Source organism: Podarcis erhardii, assembly GCF_964252035.2.
Source record: "Podarcis erhardii genome assembly, chromosome: 8".
NCBI classification, from domain to species: Eukaryota; Metazoa; Chordata; class Lepidosauria; order Squamata; family Lacertidae; genus Podarcis; species Podarcis erhardii.
The window spans coordinates 37,490,658-37,499,739 of NC_138499.1; the positions used below are offsets into that span (position 1 = coordinate 37,490,658).

The 9,082-nt window shown below is 40.4% G+C and overlaps 1 pseudogene across 1 annotated transcript; it reads left to right on the forward strand.

The window, feature by feature from the left end:
* Window positions 1-7,617: 7,617 nt before the first annotated feature.
* Window positions 7,618-8,273, forward strand: LOC309349248 (V-type proton ATPase 21 kDa proteolipid subunit c'' pseudogene; annotated as a pseudogene). Its single transcript has one exon. The product of its transcript is annotated as a V-type proton ATPase 21 kDa proteolipid subunit c'' pseudogene (transcript).
* The last annotated feature ends 809 nt before the right edge of the window (window positions 8,274-9,082 follow it).

Consider the following 9,082-nt stretch of genomic DNA (forward strand, 5'->3'; position numbering starts at 1 on the left):
CTGGGACCTTCTGCCCCTTCCTCACCCTTCCCCCTCTTAAATGTAAAAGCATTTTCTTTTGCTTAAAGTGAAATTTTCACTCTGAATGTTGTCCTAAATGTTCATTATATGTATAAATTAGCACATGCAAGTTTTATGGAATTTTGTGACATGGGCCTATGTCCTGGGTCTTTTAAGGGCTGAACAATGCCTCTGCTTTCTCCCATGCATCTCAGTCTTTTTACCATGGTACACACAATCTGAGGATCTAACTGCTGAGGTCTCTCTGATCCATTCTTGCACTTGCAGTGTTTACAGGTGGAGTTCATAGCCACACCATGAAGCAAATACAAAGGGGGAAAATTAGTGAGACACTCTTAATGTTGTGCTAATTTGCTTATTCATTTATGGCACTATCAGCCTGGGAGTTCTGTTGTATAAGCCCACTGAAATGAACGCCTCCCAACAGAGCTTGCTCAGGAGACCTTCCACAAGGATTATGCTTCTGTGGTCTCTCTTTATGTATTCTTTTCCTTATTAATAAGCGCTCAGTCTTACCAAGCTTCAGAATTCAAAAATCATCACAACATTAAAGGTTGATAAAAGTTTAAACAGAAATTAAATTGCATTTGGGTAATATCTCAGTAAAACAGCTTAATCAACTCAACACGCCCCCCCCCCCGAAAAGGACATTTTAGAGCCTTCTTAAAATATACATCTTCCACATAGCTGAAGCCACATCTCAGAAAGCCCTGACTGTACTATTTGCTGATGTAACACCTGCTGAGCTTTAAATGTGGTCTCATCTTCTCGGGTTGATACTGGGGAGAGACTTCAAGAACATTGTTGAACTCAAGCTATGTATGAGTTGGAGTTCTAGATCAGTATTTACCAACCTGGTGTCATCTAGATGTTTTCGACAACAGTTTCTTTCAACTGCAGCCAGCATGGCTGCTTGGATAATATGGGAATCAAATAATTTAATTAGAAATCTACCTCAGTTTTGTCTACAGATGATAAAATTTGATGGTTTGATCAAAGTTTCTTCTCCACCTATTCAAGTAAATCATGCCGTCTGACAATATACCAATGAAAGGACTGTGATTTCAACTCAGGCTTGGTTTATAATGTAAAATGTTTCTTGCCCTAGCATTTTTCTCAGTATGGAGTGACTGGTTCAGACATAACACCAAGCCATGCTACAAGAATAACTGTTCAGGGCATTTCCCATTCCCTCATTTATAACAATTTTCTCTCTGTTTTGGTTTGAGGGAAATCATGGCTTGCCCATTCACTCAAACCATGGTTTGCACTTGCTCTGCAGTCCAAGATTAGAAATCAAGATCAAACCATTATTTCTAAACCTGGTTTGAAGGACAAGTGAAACTCATAATCTGCAGGTTTAGATCAGCCACACAAACATATACCGGTACATGCTACAATTTGTCTCAAAGCAGGAACAGAAGAACAGGGAGAATTGCTTTGCATGAGTACAAGGCTTCTTGAAGTCTCCTTCTTGTAACCCTAAACCATAGCTTGGTTATACATCTGAACTGGGCCAGTATTTACACAAACATCAAAAAGTTAATAGTTAAAAGCAAGTGTGTAGAACCTGTAGCCCTTCAGATGTTGTTGGATTCTTACTCACATCAGCCCCGGCAAGCTTGGCTAATGGACAGGGATGAAAGAGGTTGTAGTCTAACAACATCTGCACTGAAAGAAAAGTCTGCACTGGTGTAGATCCAGTAGCATAACATTTCCAATGGGATCCACCCAAGCTACGGTGTCCATGTTACAAATCAGAATGATGACAGGTGTGATCATAGTGATGAGTTTGCGTGGGTTCAGGAACAGCAGGGTCGTTTCACAATATTCCTTATTTGAGAGATGAAAGAGGGCTTTACCTGCTCCTATCACAGCAGAATAGACAGGTCCGTGGAAGAAGCAGAGAAGCAGAGAAGTTTTGAAATGCTGGCTCATACTAAGTCCTATGCCAGAAAGCTGTTCAAAGAGTTATTTCAGTGCTATCTTCTTCCCAAACTTTATTACACTGATGTTATAAAAATGTTGAAGGAACATAGTGAAAGAAACCAAAGACAGATGGTTGTTTACAATTTGCATCACTGCTGCCAATAAATATTTTTATTGCTATGGTTGCAACAATAAATACTCACTATCGGAATAAAGCTCATAAGGGTAAAGGAATTAAGAGGGCCTTTCAAAGCGTACTGCTTATATTAGATGAACAGTTGCATTATTTGTGGATTATTAAGCAGGCTGGAGAGTCTATTCATAAGAACTGCATTGCTGGACCCGACCAAAGATCCATCTTCTTTAGCATTCCCTTTCATATATTAGCCCAGGTATCCCCAACCTTCAGCCCTCCAGATGTTTTGGACTACAATCCTCATCATCCCTGACCACTGGTCCTATTAGCTAGGGATCATGGGAGTTGTAGGCCAAAACATCTGGAGGGCCGCAGGTTGGGGATGCCTGTATTAGCAGCTCACCGGGTGTCCTGGGAAATTCATATACAGTGGTACCTCGGGTTACATACGCTTCAGGTTACAGACTCCGCTAACCCAGAAATAGTGCTTCAGGTTAAGAACTTTGCTTCAGGATAAGAACAGAAATTGGGTGCAGCGGCAGCAGGAGGCCCCATTAGCTAAAGTGGTGCTTCAGGTTAAGAACAGTTTCAGGTTAAGAACGGACCTCCAGAACGAATTAAGTACTTAACTGTACAAAACAACAACAACAACAACAAAAACCAGAGACCTCACCCTCTGATGTTTGTTACCAGCATTTTAAATCAGAGGTATACTGTCTCCGAAGATGGAGGTTCCACTATAAATGGAAATATGTATACTTAATGAATCTGAAGAATAGATGGGGGCTTCTTGAGCCCCCAGTTTTTAATGGCAAACCCCCCCCCCCCACAACTTAACAAAGGGCTAGGCAGGGAGTACTAAATGACATAGTGCCATCTATCCCTTTCGGACTGTAGTTGGTGAAGACTTGGAATGTGCATTATTCCAGATCAGGAGGAGCAGGTATCTGCAAATGCCGGTGCGCAACAAGCACAAAAATGTCCATGTTTCAAAATCGCTTTAATTAGATGATTTGCAAAAGGATCTCAAACAAATTGTAAAAAAACAACAACCAAAACCATGTCTATAGGTAAATTATTTTTGATATGCCTATGGTATATCTAATAAAAAGAATTCTGTCTGTGGCTTTTAGAAGGGTGCAATTGCTGAATTTGCCTGTTTTCATTTATGCTATGATGTCCAAAAACGATGCGGAATTCTGATCCTAATGAGTACAGAATTTGATTTAAAGATTCAATAGGCTGACCCAATTAAAATGACTGTTTTTGTACTTGGAAATTTGATGCTTCATGGCTGCAGCAATGCTGTGTTTCTCATTTAAAAGTAGAAAAAAGCAGCTATGTCTCTCTTCTCCCCTCTGGAGCAAAATAATACCAAAGATATATAGACAACTATATTGAGTTGATTGTTATTTTATTTTATTCTAGAGAAATGCAACAAATCATCCTGTAAAAATCTATTTCCAAGATTTGTCCTCCAATAGAGGGGAACTGCTAGAGAGCATAGGAGGAATGGTTGGAGAGCTGCTGCCACTGCCCTCCCACCATATCTTGCCTGAGGCAGCTGCTTCATTCTGCCCACTGGTTGGACTGGCCCTGAATTTGTGAAATAAGAACAAAGTGGGTTTTTTGTTTTGCAGGGGGTACCATTCCAGTGCAAAAGGTTCTAATCAAATTCTAAAACAGATAAGCAGCAGCAGCAACAACAACAAATGGTGCTTGCATCCGATACTATGCTTGAATGACTGGTGGCCATTTCTGAACATGGAATCAATTGGTTTTGACCACTGACAATACTTTGAAACGTTGGATTTCGCTAATATGTCCTAATAACATTTGAAACTTACCATAAACACAATTTTCAATGCTTGATGCTAGCACTTAATTTTAAATGTAGTTTGGATTTCCCTCCCATACCAGCTTAATCAATGGTATTTGTCAAAACCCGAGAAGTCGAAGTGCTTTCATTAGAACGCACATTGCTGTTGAAGACAGTATTGATTAAATATTAGTCCTATTTACAGAAGAAACACTGGGTACTTATTGTTTTGTGTGTGATCTGCATTATGGATTGCTTTTCTGACAGTCAGTGATCATTGCTTGACTTTCATGTTTAAGATGCTGGAAATATGTCTCCCTGCTTATGAAATGACCCACAGAGTAACCACTGGTTTTAGATCCAATATGTTTTAGATCAAAACAGCTTCTGTGTATTTCTAGACCACCACTTACAGATGATACTGATTATGATAGAATTATTAAAAGTATTTCTTAATTATCATTCTGCCTACAAGGGCCCACAGGGTAGTATGTAATATAGAAATAAACATTACACAATATAAAAACAACAATGTAGATAGTAACAGTAACAACAACAACAACAACAACAACAACAACAACAACAACAACAACAACATTAATAATATGCCATCCATCTGACTGGCTTGCCCCAGCCACTCTGGGCGGCTTCAAGCAAAGTATTAAAGCACAAAAAACCTCAACCATTAAAAACTTCCCTGTGGGCTGCTGCCTTAAGGTGTCTTCTAAAAGCCATATAGATGTTTATTTCCTTGACATTGGATGGGAGGGTGTTCCATAGGGTGGGCGCCACTACCAAGAAGACCCAATTAAGGATGCTTCCACTGAAAAGTGTAGATCTGGCTTAAACAGGGGACAATAGTGACTGACATTCTGCTGATAAATGGTTTTAGGCCAAGGTACCTGAAATACCGATATCTCCCATATGAATCTGATCAATATTTATAATTTCTATCAGAAGCCCTGCTATATATCCCTTCCCCAAAAACAGCTAGGCTGGTGAATACCCAGGACAGAGTCTTTTTTGTAGCAGCATCCTAGTTGTGTAACTCTCTCCTTAGGCTGCATCTTTGAGGCAGGCTGTAACTCTTAGTTTGTTTCACCTGGCTTTTGATGGGTTTTTAATTCTGTTCTCTGGTTTCAATACTGGTTTTTCCCCCTGTTTTAGAGTGCTTCAAGATGGGTGCTTATGGTGCGATCAGCAGTGGCGTAGCGTGGGGGGTGCAGGGGGGGCCGGCCGCACCGGGCGCAACATCTGGGGGTTAGGGAAATCCACGGGTTAGGGGGCGCAAATCCACGGATTAGGGGGCGCAAATTACTTGCCTTGCCCCGGGTGCTGATAACCCACGCTACGCCACTGGCGATCAGTACTCTGCATGTATGCAGGTTTATTGTAGTGTCTGCATGATACTATGTATGCAGGTTTATTGTAGTGTCTGCATGATACTATTTAGAATTTTGCTTGGAAACGAACAGAAAGCCAGTGCAGTTGATATAAGACCAGTGTTCTACAATCTGCAATAATCTGACTGCCACATTTTGCACTAGCTAAAGTTTCCTATCACTCCTCAACGGTAGCCCCACAGAGAACAGACTTCAGTAACTTAAGCAGGTGATTTAGGCATGGATCACTGGGGCCAAATCCACCTTTTCAAGGAAAGCTGTAAAAGGCACTCTTGGATGAGACACCAGGCCCTCCAGGAGTAATGCCAGATCCAGAACACCCCTCCCCCCAAGTTCATACCTAGTCCTTTAAAGAGAATGTAACCCCATCCAGAACAAACTGTGCCCCCAATCCCTGATTAGTGTCTTTACTGACCAACCAAAAGAACCTCCATCTAGTAGGGACCAGGCATCTATTTATTAGTCCACATCCAATAAATTACTGTGGTCAAACAATTGTTCAGTACTTCCATAACCTCCTTGACACAGTGATGAGAAGAATACATTTAGGGTAATGAACATAGGCTACCCAATTCAACCAGGTTTCCAAATCAGGTTTAGGACAGATACTGCTCTTCAATTCCTTGTGGAGGGTAAGATATACAGAGTAAAAATCTTTCCCCATGATTCTCAGTGTATTTTGGTACTATAGGCCTCCATATTTCTATCCACCACAGTAGATCAGTACTAGATGTTAGAAATTAAGTGAGCATACAACACAGGGTTTGAAATTTCTTCTTTCTGACAGCATGTAAAGAAAGATGTTTTCAAGATTATTAATTGAAAGCATAGCTTTCTTTTGAGCTAGATGCGCATTGTCCCTTATTTAAAGACAGAAGGATTCCTAGCTGAATGACAGCCTACTGGAGCATCAAAATTAAGTTGTCCAGCTTATGGGTTTTTATTTATCAATAAGATGGCTTTATAGGCTGCTCAGCAAATGTAATTATATTCTTTAAAACCAAATTAAGTGTGCTTTTTCAGTGTCCTTCCTTCAGCATACAGCAATATTTCCAGAATAAGTTGATAGTACTTGATATGCTGCAGGAAAAAAATGCATGTACTTGAAAGATGCACACAATTAATTTAAAAGCATTTCCTGGTTAATAATTCTTTTGGTAAGAATTTTATTTTTCAACAGTAGTAAAATTTGGGAAGTCATTTTCTTCACAGAGTTCTTGCACATCAGTCTGAATTTATGGGAGCTTGCGGATTCCAGTGCTTAGTCTAAAAATTCCACGTTGCTAAAGGTTCCAGCTTGTGTAATGAAAGTGACTGTAATGCTGCCGAGAGTGTGAGCAACCTTCAGATGACCTGCTGCCTCTTGTAGATTTTGTCAGCACTCTGTAAAAATATGGGATCACTTTGTGGAATTTGATATACTTCCTTTGCATTTACAAAGTTTAAACTCTGGTGATTACGTTTGCTACTGTACTTTCCACATTAAGGTGCCTGAATGAGTTATTGCTCTACAGATATGAACTGTGAGATTATGCATAAATGGTCCATTCTGCTTCCATGTTGTTTTTTATTGTTTTTTATTTTTTATTTTTTATAAAAAACTCACTTAAAGGAATAGATGGTGGTGAAAGATCAGAGCCAAGAGCTGGGATTTCAAAAAATGTAACTAAGAACAGGTGAAGAACGTGTCAAGAATATGGTTGCACAAAAATATTCATTGGGGAATAAAGTAGCTTAGCCAAGGTATAGTGTTGGCATTAGAAGATTGAACTCTGTTTCTTCCACTTCTTAAGTCATCCCAAAGAAGTTTTTGAAAATCAAGAAAGGACACAATGCTGTAAGAGGAATATAATAGTTTGGCTTAAATGCTAATGCATGACCATACCTGTTTTGGGAGCCTTGTGGTGGGAAAGTGGCCTATGCATGTTGGGAAGAATATTTTTTTCCTGGAAAGTGTGTTGTGTATGAGAGAGACATTTACTTACAGGACAAAGCTAGAAAAGCTATGCACAAAGGGTAACAATTTGGGCTGTGGGAATTCCACTAACCCATCACAAACTTCATGAGAACGAAATGCACTCCCACAGCCCAAACTATCACGCCTTGTGCAGAGCTTTTCTAACTTTGTCCTGGAAGTAAATGCCATTTATAAAAAGTATGACTTTGCACTTTCTAGGGAAAAATATTTATTCTAATGTGTGTATGTCACTGCTTTCCTGAAAACCACCAATGCAATGTACAAGAGTCAAAAATAAAAATAATGCATAAATTGAGAGAAACCTTATTTGTCAATCCCCCCTTACGCATGCATGTCTGCTCTTTCTCATGCTGCCGGGCTCTCGCTGCTGTATTAGGGGCTGGGGCTGACCACGGCCACCACCAACACTGGCATCGGAATCTGCTACACAATATTTGACCTTGATTTCCGTTTCCATGTAGCATGGTTCCTGATGGAGACCTCACAGTACTTGTGGTCCCTCCTGAGCAGGGAGGGGGTTGGCCATCTCACTGTCAGTGGTGGGTGCTGCCTGGGGCATTAATATTACCAGATCCAGCATCCTCGGCAGTGGTGTCAAAGCACCTAGGATCAAAACAAAAAATCTTGTTAGCACCATCTTATGTGAAGCTGTGGTCGTCTATGGGATTATCATAGCCATCGTCATCACCAACATGGCTGAGGAATTTTCTGGCAGAACCTAAGGAGATTGGCTCCCGGAACTACCATGCAGGCTACTCCATGTTTGGGCATGGACATTGTTGTATATGTGTGGGCATTGTGGGCAGTGGCGCAGCATTGGCAGATGCCCAGAATGCCAGCCTCTTTGTCAAGATCCTCATTGTGGAAATCTTTGGAAGTGCCATTGGGCTCTTTGCAATCATTGTGGCTATCCTGCAGGTGTCTAAAGTGAAAATGGGCAACATGTCTGTCTGCCAGCTGCAGACTCTGTACATATTGATTATTTGACTTCTGGGTAACTCTCAGCAGAATATGGTAACCCCAAACAACCAAAAGGCACTCTGTTTGAGGTGATAGGAGGTGATTTCAGAGTTCTCTCTGTCCGATATCTAGCTCCTTTGCACATCCAAATCTTCACTAGATGAACATGCATCTGTGAACTGGCCCTAGCTATTATCCCCGAAGAAGTGGGAAAGCCTATGAATGGTGTGTCAGAGCACTTGATTACATCAGTGTGGAGTGTATGGAGGAGTGCATTATTCCTACCCGTACAACTCAGGGTTCAGAGACAGTGCATTTCATATATATTTACCAAAGCCTTCCTCTGAGAAATGGATGCTTCCAGATGTGAGCCACCTTCTACGATTTAAACTTTTGCAAACATGTGGTTCAGATTTTGGTAAATATTGCATGCCAGTTGGCCTTAAAAATGGATACATTTTATATTGCTGCTCTTTAACAAAAAGCATAGGTCTGGCACATTTCCAACTCAAGGGCAGGAGTCCGTTTGGGGATTTGTACAAAAAACAAGTGCTTTTCCTTAAATATACAATATATCAGTGTACTGTACACATGTTAAACTCCAGGTTACATTCTCAGCATGATCTGCAGGCAATCAGCTGTTTTCTCAGGCTGACCAAAATCTCTCCTTGAGTTCTACAAAAAAGAAAGAAGAAATATATTCAGAAAATTGTTTTACAGTATAAATTGCAAAAAAAATGTATGTGCATTTATGATGCAAACTTGGATATGTGTCATCCAATTGAAATCAAATCAAATCAAATCAAATCAACTACCCATCCATTTCTTGATTATTA